Genomic DNA, 14,092 nt, shown 5'->3' with positions numbered 1-14,092 from the left:
TTGCTCTATCATTTCATCCCTATGTTTGTAATAATCAGTGTTTGACAATTCTTGCAATGCAATAGAGCCATGGAATGAAATAGACAAAATTAGAGCATATTGCATCCAAATTAGATCAAGAAATGGGACATTATGTAGGCAAGATGAAGTTATGAGGTTATGCATATTCATCAGGTTTTTGAGGCAAAGATAGGACTACAAGTGACCTTAATAAATACCTCCTATATGATTAGATGGCAGGCTTTATTAAAGCATAACTTTAACAAAATGTATCAAGAACATTATAGCACAAAAAAGAGTACTGTACATGTACTAAGGATTTCATGGGAGATTTGTTTTAAACTCTTTATTGCTTTGATTTTTAAATAATTTCCTGTCTGCTATACAAAGCTGGTCAAATCTCACATCAAAAACTTACAAAAACATGAATTACAATATCAACCGAGTTATCAAAACATGCTTAGGAATCTTAAACTAAATACTAACTCCAAGAACATATGTAAAACATGCATAACAGCCAAGTAAAGTTTAATCTACAAATTGTTCATCAGATATTATATACTATCACACAATGAAGTAACAGAAAATTAATATGGTTAGGCTAGTAAATGCCAAAAGCCTATTGAATTTTTCAGAAAATTCAAAACCCATTTCTGTTAAAATGTCTTAACAATGTGAAAATAAAAGGACATTTTAATAAAATAATACAATTGGTCTAAATCTTAAATAATACAATTGGTCTAAATCTTAAAGACCCATCAAGTATGTGATGGGTCTGCAGATCAATGTCAAATCTAGTCTTTAATTTACCTTGTACTAAGACAAAAATGGTAGGGAATGACTGAAAGAGTGTATGGGGAATAATATGAGGCTCTGTGGCAGTTAAATAATCTCCTGTCAACTTGCAAAAAGGAGTGGAGTCTAGCCTGTTAATCAGGTCATAGCCAATGAGGCCTGTTTGTGGACATGGCCTTCTCCTGAGGATTCTGAGAACTCCTATCTTCCTCCCTGGAGATGGGACACACTCTCTGCTTCACATTCCTGTTGACAAGCCATATGAGACATACTGATGGAGCCAGAGCCCTGGAGCTGGAGGAGCCATGTGGAGACCCACGCCAGTATTGAGATGCTTCCAGCACCCCCGGATCTACAAGACTTTCCACCCACTGGTCTGTGATCTTCTTGCATTTGGCATAATTGCATGGCTGTGTGAGTCTGAAGAGGAATTTATGGACTAGTATCAGACATATGGGCTAATATAGGGCTTATGGACTTGATCTGGACTGGGCTAGGATGTTTTTTAATATACAACGGCTCTTTGATATACAGTTCTCTTACATATATATGAGTGTCAATGAATTTGTTTCTCTAGTTACTCAGACTAATAGAGGTTCTGTGGTGGATCTGCATGCAAGTATGTAATGGCCATTTAGTAGTCACTGTGATGACCATGAGAGGGGCATATCAATATTAGAAATTTTTATTGTTGACACTACATACTCTCCATAAACATATTATTTGAAATTGTGCTAAGATTTTAGCATAGCTATAGCATAAATTAATAAATAAAGTGACTATATTGTTATCTGCAGACATCCTTGAGTCAGTTCAGACTAATCTTGACTGTAGGTACATCCTCACAATTATGTGAAAGCCTATTGTTGCTATCACTGTGTCCATCCATCTCTTTGAGGGTCTTCCTCAAGCTGTCCTTTGACATTTTCTGTTCAGTTCTCTAACTTCATAAATTCTTCCATTTGCCTTATCTGCAATTGATTGAATGCTCCAGAGTCTCTTCTGACAACCACACTGATATTTTCTTTACATCCTTTCTAATGGCCTTTTCTTTCCTTGTGTAATGTGTTCCTGATGTCATCCCGCAACTCATCAGGTCTTCTGTCATTAGTGTTCATGTGTCGAATCTGTTCTTGAGATATTCTCAGAATTCAGGTGGAATATGTCAAGATTTTATTTTCACTCTGTGGATTTGTTTTAAGTTTTTTCAACTTCAACCTGAACTTGCATATGAGCAATTGATGGTCTTTTCCAACATTAACCCATTGCCTAATTTTAGCTGCTGAGATGGAATTTCTCCATCATCTCTAATTACAGATGTAATCAATTTGATTTTGGTGTATTCCACCTGGAGAAATCCATGTTTACCTTTGTGTTCCTGGAAAAAAAAAAGGTATTTGCAATAAAGAAGTCCTTGCTCTTGTGAAGTTCTGTCATGTGATCTCCAGCTTCATTTCAACACCATCTTTTCGAACTTCAGTTTCTTTGTCTTTGTTTCCAACTTTTGCATTTAAACACCAATAATTTCCAATGCCTCTTGATTGCATCTTATATCAAGTTCAGACAGAAGACATTCATAACATTTTTCATTTCTTTATCACTAGCTTTAGTGGTTGGTGTATAAATTTAAATAATAATGCATTGGCTGAATTTCCTTTATGTGGATAGATATTATCCAATCACAGGCAGCACTGTTGTACTTCAAAATCTATCTTGAAATGTCCCTTTTGACAATGAATGCAACACTATTTTTCTGGAATATGTCTTTCCTGACATAGTAAGCCAGATGACTGTCTCATTCAAAATAGCCAATACTAATCCACTTCAGCTAATATGCTAGAATCACTAGTAGCCTAGAATATTGATCTTTATGTGTTCCATTTAACTTTTGATGACTTCCAATTTTCCTAGATTCATACTTCATGCAATTATTAATAGGTATTTCCTCTTGTATCAGTCCGGGTAGACTAGAGAAACAAACCCATTGAAACTCCTATGTGTATAAGAGAGAATTTTATATAAGGGGTAAATGCACATTAAGAAAGCATCCCAGGCCAGTCCAAGTTCATAAGTCCAATATTAGCCCATATGCCAAATACGGATCTATAAATTCCTCTTCAGACTCATGAAACACATGCAATGACGCCAAATGCAGGATGATCACAAGCCAGTGGGTAGAAAGTCTTTGGCTCCAGTGGCGTTGTAAGAATCTCAGCGCTGGCAGGGGTCTCCATATGGCTTCTCCAGCTCCAAGGCACAGGCTTTATCAGCATAGTGTGTGTGTCTTGTCAGTAGAGGGAGTGAGCAGAGAGAAAAAGTGTCTTCCGCCTGAAAGGAGGAATGCCGGAGTTCCCAGAATCCTCAGGAGAAGGCCATACCCACACAGAGACCTCATTGGCTATCACCTGCCCACCTGGACTTCACCCCTTCACTCTTAATCCTCTCAAATTGACAAACAATTATATATGCTGTTTTCCCGAAAATAAGACAGTGTCTTATATTAATTTTTGCTCTCAAAGATGAGCTAGGTGTTATTTTCAGGGGATATCTTATTTTTCTGTGAAAAAGAATACAGTACACATTTTTTGTTGAACTACAAAAAAGGAAATTTATTACCTGTATATGGTACGGTAGTAGTTGTCATCACAAAACAGCATAACCAGACAAATTGAATCCTACAGTATCAAGAATTTCTTGTTACTACCATTATTTCCATGTACAACAATCTATGGTACATTTACTCGTAATCTATGGTACATTTACTCACACTTCCTGTCTGCTATGGCTACGCTGCGGCCAACAGTGAGCTGCATGGTGGCGCCTGCCAGTATGGTCCAGAGTCCAGAGTTATGGTAGCTTCGGTGGGGCCATATTATCCAGGGGGCCTTATTTTCGGGGGAATGCCTTATATTTCAGCAAGAGGCAGAACTGTGAATAGGTCTTATTTTCAGGGGATGTCTTACTTTCAGGGAAACATACTAATTACTACACTTCTCATTTTGATTTGTGCCATATCAGCAAATTAAGAGCACGAAGGTTTTACTCCACCCACATCATTATAGCCAACTTTACTTGGAGTAGGCAGTTCTACCCCAGTTATATATTTAGTGTCTTCTAATCTGAGTGGCCTAACTTCTGGCACTTTGTCTTACAGTGTTCTCCTACTATCTATAAAGTTTTCAATGGATATTTCCACTTAAGTGGACAATCTATTGTCTTCATAGTCTGTTAGTCTAGAAGTTCTGCTGAAATCCTTTCACTTCATGTGATGCTGCTGGTATTTGAAATACCAGTGACATAGCTTTCATAATCACAGTAACACACAAGCTAGCACAGTACAACAAACTGATAGACAAGTGATGGAGATGATATTATTATCTCCTTGGAAAAACCAGAATAATCAAGGCAGACCATTATTGGACCCAAATATCTTAATATAGATTTGATACAAAATGAATGTGTAAAAATTAATAGATTTTTATATACTGTTGCTATAGAGAGCTGTTGTTGATTTAGTTCAGACTCATGATTGCATTAACATAACAGAGGACATGTTGCCCAGTCTTGTGCCATCTTTGAAATTAATGCTCTGTTTAAGGCCATTGTTGCAACTATTATGTTACCCCATTGTATTAAGTATTTACCCCCTCTTTGCCTGACCTTCTCCTTCACCTAACATGCTATCCTTTTCTAGTTGTGGATCTTTCCTGATCAAGTATTTGGAATAAACAAGACACAGTCTCATCACCTTTATTTCAAAAGAAGTATTCCGATTGTACTTCCAAGATAAATGTATTCATTCTTATGAATCCGTGGGCTATCAAATATGATGACACAAAAAATCCCTATCAGTAACACCAGAATATGAGTTTTTTCAATAAGTGTTATAAAACTAAGAATATGCTAAAAGAAGAAAATTAAATATACAGTACCCCTGAATAGAAGTAGTTAATAGTTACCAAATATTTTCATAATAATTTCCTGTTGATAAAATTCCAGTTAAAATCCGAGGAAATTTTATCAAAGAGATTCTGGATTTGGAAAAAACCAAAAAAAAAACAAAAACAAGCAAGAACAGTTACAGACATTTTTTGGAGAAAAAGAGAAAAAGGGGATATTTCCATAGGTATTGAACTTGGACAATATTAGAACAGTGTGTTAACTATATGGTAACTCACATATTAATGAAGACAAATAGGAATGATAAATTCTAGGTGTGTTTCTATGAAGAAATTAAATATATAATAGAGGTACTATTATGAGTTTAAAGTTACTCTATATTGAGAGTAAAATTGTACTCCATTGTTTAAACCTAAAGGCTTTTTACCTCCTCCACTACCACTGGTCTTAAGTGATATTTTGTTCAATATATTAGTTCCATCCTGATTAATAACCCAAAACTAGTCAGAATTATTATTGATTGACATAAAGTTCTTAATAGTTGCCACGTTTAACATTTTCTTGAATAACCTTTTGTCTGTTCTCTTTGGGTCTAATACAACTATTTCTAAAATATTTATTTTAGTAATTATTTCTCATTGTGTGTCTGAAAATGATTTTATTTTTATTTTTCTCCCTTGATAGTTTAGCTGGGTGCAAAATTTGAATTATGGACTATATTTTCTTCAACATCTTTGGATATAATTGCATTAAGGCATCTGTTGTTAAACTGTAAATGTCTACTTTCTGTCAAATTGTTTATCCTTGAAGGAAATCATTCTTTCTAGTCCTCCTTTAAAGATTTTCTTTCAGGCTATGTTATGAAGCCAATTGCTTTTAGGAGTGCATTGCATTTTAATATAGTTATGCATAACTGTGCTGTCTAAATCTGCTCAATCATGCTTTTTATCCACTTTCAAAATTAATCACCTTGCTTATAGCTTCTCTGGATTTTCTCTTGTGTATTCACTAAAAAATTCCATCCATGTATAAAGTAGACAGGAATTTCTTTGTATAGCCTTCATGTCTGTTAATCTCTTTTATCTAGTCTTGGTGTTCTGCCTTCTCAATGATTTCCTAAAAGCTATATTGTAGTTGTTAGATACAACTGTGTCTTTTCCAACTAAAAGTGACCTCATATCTATTCAGAAGCTGTATAAAATCCTTTAAGACATAGTACAGCAATATAAATGACACCTAGTCTCAGGTTATAATAAAGAATTCAAATCCAAACATAGCTATCAAGTTAATCCAAACTCATAGAGACCCTATATAGAGTTTCCAAGGCTATAAATCTTTACAGGAACAGATAGCCTCATCTTTCACCCAAATAGCTCCTCATGGGCTTGAACCATTAACCCCATGTTTTGCCAAGTCCAAATACTTACAGGAAGTGGGAAATGCAATTCCTTTCTGCTGGCAGCATGTGTACTGCATGTCTCTTGTATACAAAGCAATTTTGTTGCCAGGCATAAAATGATACAGGACATATAGGTATAATGGTACTGTATATATAACATATAAGCTTCTGTTACTGGCTTCTACGTGTACTTTACTGTACTTCCTGCCTGTATTTTTACTGTACTTTTTAAATAGCTTAAGTGTTTTATTTGTTTGCAACTTTACTGTACTTCTTATTGTTTAATACTGTGTGCTTTGACTTATAGGCACCAGCACCCAATTTTGTGTATTGCCTGCCTCTCAAGTATTCTAGCATTATCTATTTTGAAAATATTATTGTGAAGTGCATCAAGGCTTTCAGGCACAGTGAAAACAGAAAAGGCAAAGGAGAAGTATTACTTTAGAAAGATAAAGGATAAAAGTAGAGCTAGAAGGGGGATTCTTCAACATAATTAACGATACATACACAAGACCAACACCCAACAATATTCTCCAGAGGGAGACTGAAACATTCCCCCAAGAACAGGAAGGAGGAGTATTAATTTAGAAAGATAAAGGATAAAAGTAGAGCTAGAAGGGGGATTCTTCGACATGATTAAGGGGACATACACAAAAGCAACACCCAACAATATTCTCAGGAGGGAGACTGAAACATTCCCCCAAGAATGGGAACCAGCCCAGTGTACCCTTTATCACCTCTCCTACTCAATCTTGTACTGGAACTCCTAAGTAGAATAATTAGGCAAGAAAAAGAAATAAAACATATCCAAATTGATAAATAAAAAATGAAATGATATTTGGTGCAGATGATACAATCCTACAAATAGAAAATTCCAGAGACTCCACCAGAAAAGCACTAGAAGGATTTCACAAAGTAGTAGGTATAAGATCAACATACAAAACTCACATGGATTCTGCTACATTACCGAAGAGATCTTTGAAAGAAAATCAGGAAACAGTATACATTTACAATATTTATGATGACCACCTAAAGATGAAGTATCCTCAAACAATTCTATTTAATAATAAATCTGAAAGATACACCTCTCTAACGATTCCCTGAAGAATCACGGGGCCCTCCACTTACAGTACATCAAAATGGCAGATTGGGCCTCCTCCAAAAGCTAAAATTCCTGTAAGTGTTCTTTGAGTTTTGAAAACACAAAGAATCGGGAAGGAAAAAACCCTGGGCTATAGGATGGAGGGAGTCAAATGTCCCAAGGAAATTCTTTTATGACAGCCCTTGCGATCCTGGAAGATTGAGCAGGCACTTTGTTGTGATGGGAGACAAAACACAAACCGGTGCAACTTCCCTGGCCTTTTCTTAACAATGCAGTTCTCTGCTTTTTTAAAACTTCTTCGTAATAAGCCCTGGTGATCATTCTGTCTCCTTTGAGAAAGATCTATCAAATTTATGCTTTTGCAGTTTTCCCAAACAGTTACCATACCCTGTGAGTTAACCTCTTTGTCTCAAATTTAACTGGCTCTGTAGAGCCCTTCAGAAGCCACTGATTTGATTTGCCCTTGCTCACTGGATTTATTTATGAATCCTTCTTTACATTTCATTCCAAAAATATTCTTCATTCATCCTTCAGGTTTGCTTAAAAAGATTGATGGAAAGATCATCTCTATGATCTAGCAAATCTTCACACAGCTCTTTTTCGCACCCATCTGGCAGAAATCTTGCTAAGGACAAGAAATTTGCTTAAAATTAAAAATGCTGAACCATCAGCGATTCCAGGTCCGGAAGCTACCACATTAGTGGTCATTTTACAGGTTCTTCCACTAGTTTCTGAACTTCATTCCCAGCTTCTTCATTGAAGTTGCTGAACTTCTCTCTCCTGGCTCGCCATTGAGGTCTTCCTAACCTCCCATCAAACACTCTCAACATCAGAAAACTGATGTTTTATGTGTGACAGCATTCTAAAACATGTTGCGGTATTCTGTGATTTGTAAATCATCTTTTTAGTTATGCTCAAAATTTGCTATTAGTACTCACTTCAAAATCATTTCTCTATCTATCTATCTATCTATCTATCTATCTATCTATATATATATACCCTACTAGGTCTAAGACAAGTGTGTTGCTGTAAGAATTTGTCTGTCACTATTCACTGATTAGATAGACATTCACGTTTCTAAAATATATTTATGCAAGAATGCATTGCTGTCTAGTTCCTAAATACCGGTAGTGAGAATTCAAATAGAAAGAATTCCTCATTGTCTGGATTCACTCTGTTCTCATGTTTCAGATTGAAGTTGCAGTGGAAACTTGACTAATGAGGAATATCAAACACCTTATCCAAATATATTTAGCTTAAAACTTCAGATATAGTTGTACTATACAATGCATATTTGAGTGTGCTGTTGTCTATTGTTTAGGTTACAAATCAAATACTCTATTTATACCCAGAATGCGAGATTCTATACCTTTTAGTATTTACATAACTTTAGTCTTTCTAATACTCAAAACGCCTCAGGAATTCATCATGTTTATTATTACTCTAAGGAGCCCTAGTGGGTTACAACGAAAACCGCAAGGTCAACAATTTTAAACTACCAGCTGCTCCTCGGGAGAAAGATGAGCCTTTCTACTCCAGTTAAGAGTGACAGTCTCAAAAACTCAGAGACAGTTTTACCCTGCCCTATAGGATCACTGTACATCAGAATTGACTCAAAGGCAATGAGTATGTGTGTGTCTGTGTTTAGTAGTGAGGTAGAATTAAAAAAATAAGTCCAGTATACTTAACGTCATTGCAACAGGATGGAGAGGACTGAAAATTGCTGGTTGCTGATGGAAATTGATCTGTGAGGGTTGTGTCTAAAGTATTAAAAACTGGATGGAGAGACGTTTGAATAGCTAAGGATAATAGGACTTTTGCCATCCCTGTTGGCAACAAGTCTTCTATGATGTGCTGTCTCATTCCACTGCTGTGTTTTTTCACCTACTGTATTTTCAGAAGCATTATTTGACTATGTAGAATATTATTGGATCATTATTTAGATAGAAAATTATTTGATTCCTTCATTCAATCACAGTCATGGGGCTTGGAATGACTGTGTGTAGTGAGGTTGAGTTAGGTTCAGTCTTTAAATGCTGTGTGGTCAGCAGCAGAGTCCTGCTGATAGCAACTACTATGGAGACCCAGGGACAGTGGGGTTGCAGAGAGGTGAGGTGAGGTAAGACAGTCCAAAGGTAATATTTGGAGGAAAGTCTTCACTGTTTGACCCTTTTAAGAATAGATCTTCACAAGCTTTTGTAGCTTTGTTCCAGAAGGAAATGGGAAAGGTTAACTGTGTGATCCACAGCTACATGACCTACACATAGGTGGCTATGGTAGTAACTGGACCCAGGGGGTGGGCCTGAACTAGGCCAGGTGGGCTTAATTCAGCCAATGGGATCAACCAGTACCATTGACCCTGCCTCCCAGCCCAAGGTCCTAAAGGCCAGAACCTGAAGACCACTGCCTCTTTTTCCAGCTGCTCCTTGGTTCGGCTGTTCCACACTCTCTCTCTGGCCTCAGACTGCCATATGTGGGTGTGCAGTGCCATGAGGTTGCCTATGTTCAGTGATTATAAAACTGGAAACTCTGTCCTTTATGGAAACCCACTTGGATCACAAACCAGACTTCAGCATGAATTCTTTCTCATGCAAAACCAATAACTGAGGTATTACCACCCAAAAACCTAATAGTTCCTTTTCCTCCTCTTATATATGTTACTCTCTAACTATCTTCCTTGAACCTGCTCTGCACTGTTGTTAGTCAGTGTATATTTACTGTAATGTATTCCCTCAAACTCCCAATCTTGGGACGGCCCTTCTCCATAACAGCGTGTGCATGTGTACGCTTAGCAATGCATAAGGAAGAGCAAGTTACAGTGTTAGTAGAGACTATTGAGAATGCCATGCTCTTCCCAAAGAACAAACCTGTCTTGAAAGAAGTACAGCCAGAGTGCTCCTTAGAAATTAGGATAGCAAGACCTCAGCTCATGGACTTTGGACATGTCATCAGGAGAGACCAGTCCCCAGAGAAGACCATCATGCTTGATAAAGTAGCAGGGCAGAGACAAAGAGGAAGGACCTTGACAAACTGGACGGACACAATGGCTGCAAGCATGGAAGCAAATGCCCCAGTAATTGGGAGGATAATGTGAGACTGGGTAGTGTGTCATTCTGCTGTACATAGACAGTGTCCCTGTCAGTCAGAACTGACTCAGTAGCCCATAACAGCAACAACAAACAGCAACCTTAGAATTAATTGGCTATGTTAATGTAGCCAGTTAATTAACAGAAGGATCAGTTACAAGTGTTCTTAGGTAATGTCCTGTCTGTCTTCCATTTCATTAAACTCAATTCTCACACTTTTATCAAAAACTATGTTTTTCATATTTTTTGCCCCATGTGTACATTAGTTTTGGAGTAATATGCAATTTCGAGTTGATGTAAACTTTTCCTCGGTTTTTATTTTTAGAAGGTTTAATTTTAGAATAAAAATTACACAGGAAAAAATATACAGGAGTTATAAGATGTCTTGTTTAACTTAATGAATTGGCAAACATTTTTGGCCTATCATGACACAAAATGCTGGCAAGATTGCAAATTAGGCAAGCACTTTCCTACATTGTGGAAAAGCATGCAACTTTCTAGACCCATTTAATAATATGCCACAGCCATCTGAAAATGGAACTCAATAATCTACCTTTTAATAATCCATTCTTAACAATCACAAGACATCGATATAGATATTTATTCATAAAGCTATTTATCATTCATTGCTAAATTTCATGGCCAAAACAACTTGAAACAAATGAAAGTCCAAAAGTAACTTATCCAATAGTATGCACTCCGTCAAATAATATTCTTAAAATAATTATTTTTTCGTGGGAGGTCTAATACTATGTCATCACAGATAGAGCTTATCTATATGTATAGAAATATGTATATGTATAACTTTATGCAATTAGTTATGAGTTCCTTATGATAATTGAAAAAAGAAAAAAGAAACTATTAAAATATATATACAATAACCTTTGCTGCCAAGAATGCAATGTTGTTTATCGCATCATTGGGTTACAGTAAAAGGATCTCTCTTTCTCGATATTTTTTCCTCTACCTAAATGGAAGCACGCTAGCATATGTGGTGTTTCCATTAATGTTAGAAGGATATGGCCCATTAGGTGTATTTTTCACAAATGCAGGTTCCCCAAACCACATCTCAATCTTGCTTATACTATGTCTTATGACATTTCTGTTTACTTGACCAGTTACCACTAACCTTCTATTTTTTAATCCCTTATTAACAGTTCAATCACATTTCTGTCCTTTGTGGCTAAGGCAGCCAACCTTAGTCAACCCTCTTGTTTCCTTTAAATATCTTATCCTTCTCCTTCACAGATGACTTAAGGCAATATCCCCCCTGGGTGACCAAGTGATCCAGATCATCCTTGCCATTTCTACGTCACTTTTTTTTAATCATATGCAATCATTAGACAAAGGGCTATGAGCATGAAACCAAAATATCAACCAATTCAAACTTTTCCCCCACTTCCTGCATCTGGACATCATTCCATTCATCATTTTTTTCTGCCTTCTCAGATATCTCTCTGGACAAATGCTGCCCTTTTGCTTTCCTACGGTTGATGATGCTCAGCAGTGCATACCTCCCTGGTGTTATCATTCATGTTACAGGCCTATCTATAATTTGGCTGAGAGTTGAGCCCCAGGGATCACATCAGAATCAAGCCTGAGAAGTGTCTGAGGGCTACAGACTCATGAGTTCCATCTTTCCCTTTCCATTCAGTAAGACTGGTTTTACTTTCATACGTTTGCATTTTGCTCCCCATTTTCCTTCCACTTCATCTAGGACCTCCTACTGTGATCCCTTTCAAAGCGACCCCCAGTGGTAGCCAGAGACTGGCTAGTTCTTCGGACCCTAAGGTGGTGAAGGCTGGGGTTCCTGGGATCCCTTTGACCTTTGCACTATTTGTTTTCATGTATCTTTGAGTTTCTGTAATCTTCTTTGCTCTGGATGGGAGACACTAATTTTTCCACCTTAGAAAGCCATTCACTAGCTATTAAGACTGAAGATATTTCTCACCAAAGTAGGATGTCTTTGTAACATTGTCTTTGTGGACTATGCTAAACCATTTGACTTTGATGTGCCCTCAAGACTATAGTCCCAAACCCCCAGGCCTAGGAGCTCATTTCCGGAGTGTTTAAGAAATACTTTTTATTTCCAAGTTAAAAAATTTAAAAACAATTAAACAAAAGGGAAAATGGCTATATTGGTGGTCTTGTATTGAATGTCAATGAGTGCACCATTATATCTTTTGGCAGTGGTTTATTTTTAGTGAACTATAATATGGGATGGATGATTTCATTTATGTTAACATTATGAAGCTTCTCATTTTTCTTTTTGCCAAGGTGAACCGATGTAATCCAGGATTTTGGTATTTTCTAGAGAAGATGAGCAACTTTATAAGAAACCTAAAGAGAAAGCAGAGGGTGGAAGAAAACTTTCTTGAATAACAGCTACAACTCAGGTAACTGATATTTTTACATGAGGATTTTTGGCTCAATAAAAGAAAGAGGATTTTACAGCCCCAAATCGCAATTGGAAATCCTTCAAACTGATATGGATGAATTCGAATATTAGGGATTCAGTATGATTTCTTTTTAGAACTAGACAAAATTGGATTTTGATCTTATTTTTAGAATAATCTGTCCTGAGAGAATACTAAATAACCATACCTAAACTATATATAAATATACATGTTTCTATGTTTCCTATTCCCTGTTACCAGGCTGAATATCACTTTTATATTGCTTTTATATGATAAGATTGTTGCTGCAGAGGGCTGTCTAATTGATTCTAACTCATAGCAACTCAATGAGACATGGTAAACCCAAAACTCACTGCCTTCAAGTTGATAGCAATTCATAGTGACCCTAAAGAACAGGGTAGAACTGCCCTTGTGAGTTTTCAAGACTGCAACAAAAATAGAAAGCCCTATCAGCTGGTGCTTTTGAACTGTAGACCATTCAATTAGCAGCCCAACACACCTCCAGGGCTCTAACAGGATATATTAGAACTGCCCGGTAGGGATTTCTAGGCTGTAATCTTTACAGGAGCAAATCTCCAGGTCTTTTCTTCACAGATAGTCTGGTGGGTTCAAGCCATAGTCATTTCCACTAGCAGCCAAGCACCTAAACATTGATTAGTGATAGTACAATCTGGATTTAAGTTTTGGCTTTGAAATTTAGTTTTATGTTTTTTTGGTATAAGTCTTAAAATGCCTCTTTAGGAGCTATAATTACTATTTACTTTAACTTCTTCACAATGTAACTATGAAGGGGGAAATTAAATAATGTATTCAAAACATGTAATAAATTCTCAACCACTCTCTTGATCCATATTTGATTTCCAGATAGGATTATCTTACTTATAAAATTGGATGCAAGAAGAATATAGCTCCTTTATAGCAACTACTTCTCCATAGCCAATGAAATCCTCAAGCTTCTTGACTGGTCAACATTGATCTACTAGAAATATTCGTTACCTTCTATGGATCAAGGGGCTTATTCCTTAGTTATCACTATTTTGCTTCCCTTAAGGTGAGCGGTTATAGTAATGCCTCAAGGCACTAAGATCATATGATTGCATAATGATTATATTAATAAACAGCAATAGCAATTAACATTTGCTATGTGCTACTCAGCTTCAGGCACTGTGCTATGTACCTTTCCATGATATATATATATATATGATATTGGTATTAGGATTACAAATTTTTACAGAGAAGAGACTCAAACATTCAGACAGGTCCATTTATTTATTTACCCCACTAAGTAAAATGATGTGAAATTCACATACCATTAAAACAAGAAATACAATAATTTCATCTTCTTATTTCCCTTCTCTGCCTATAGATATACATACATACATACATACATACA

This window comes from Echinops telfairi, unplaced genomic scaffold (genome assembly GCF_000313985.2).
Source record: "Echinops telfairi isolate 266 unplaced genomic scaffold, ASM31398v2 ScPeMD7_1;HRSCAF=3_1, whole genome shotgun sequence".
NCBI lineage: Eukaryota > Metazoa > Chordata > Mammalia > Afrosoricida > Tenrecidae > Echinops > Echinops telfairi.
This window is presented reverse-complemented; position numbering follows the sequence as displayed.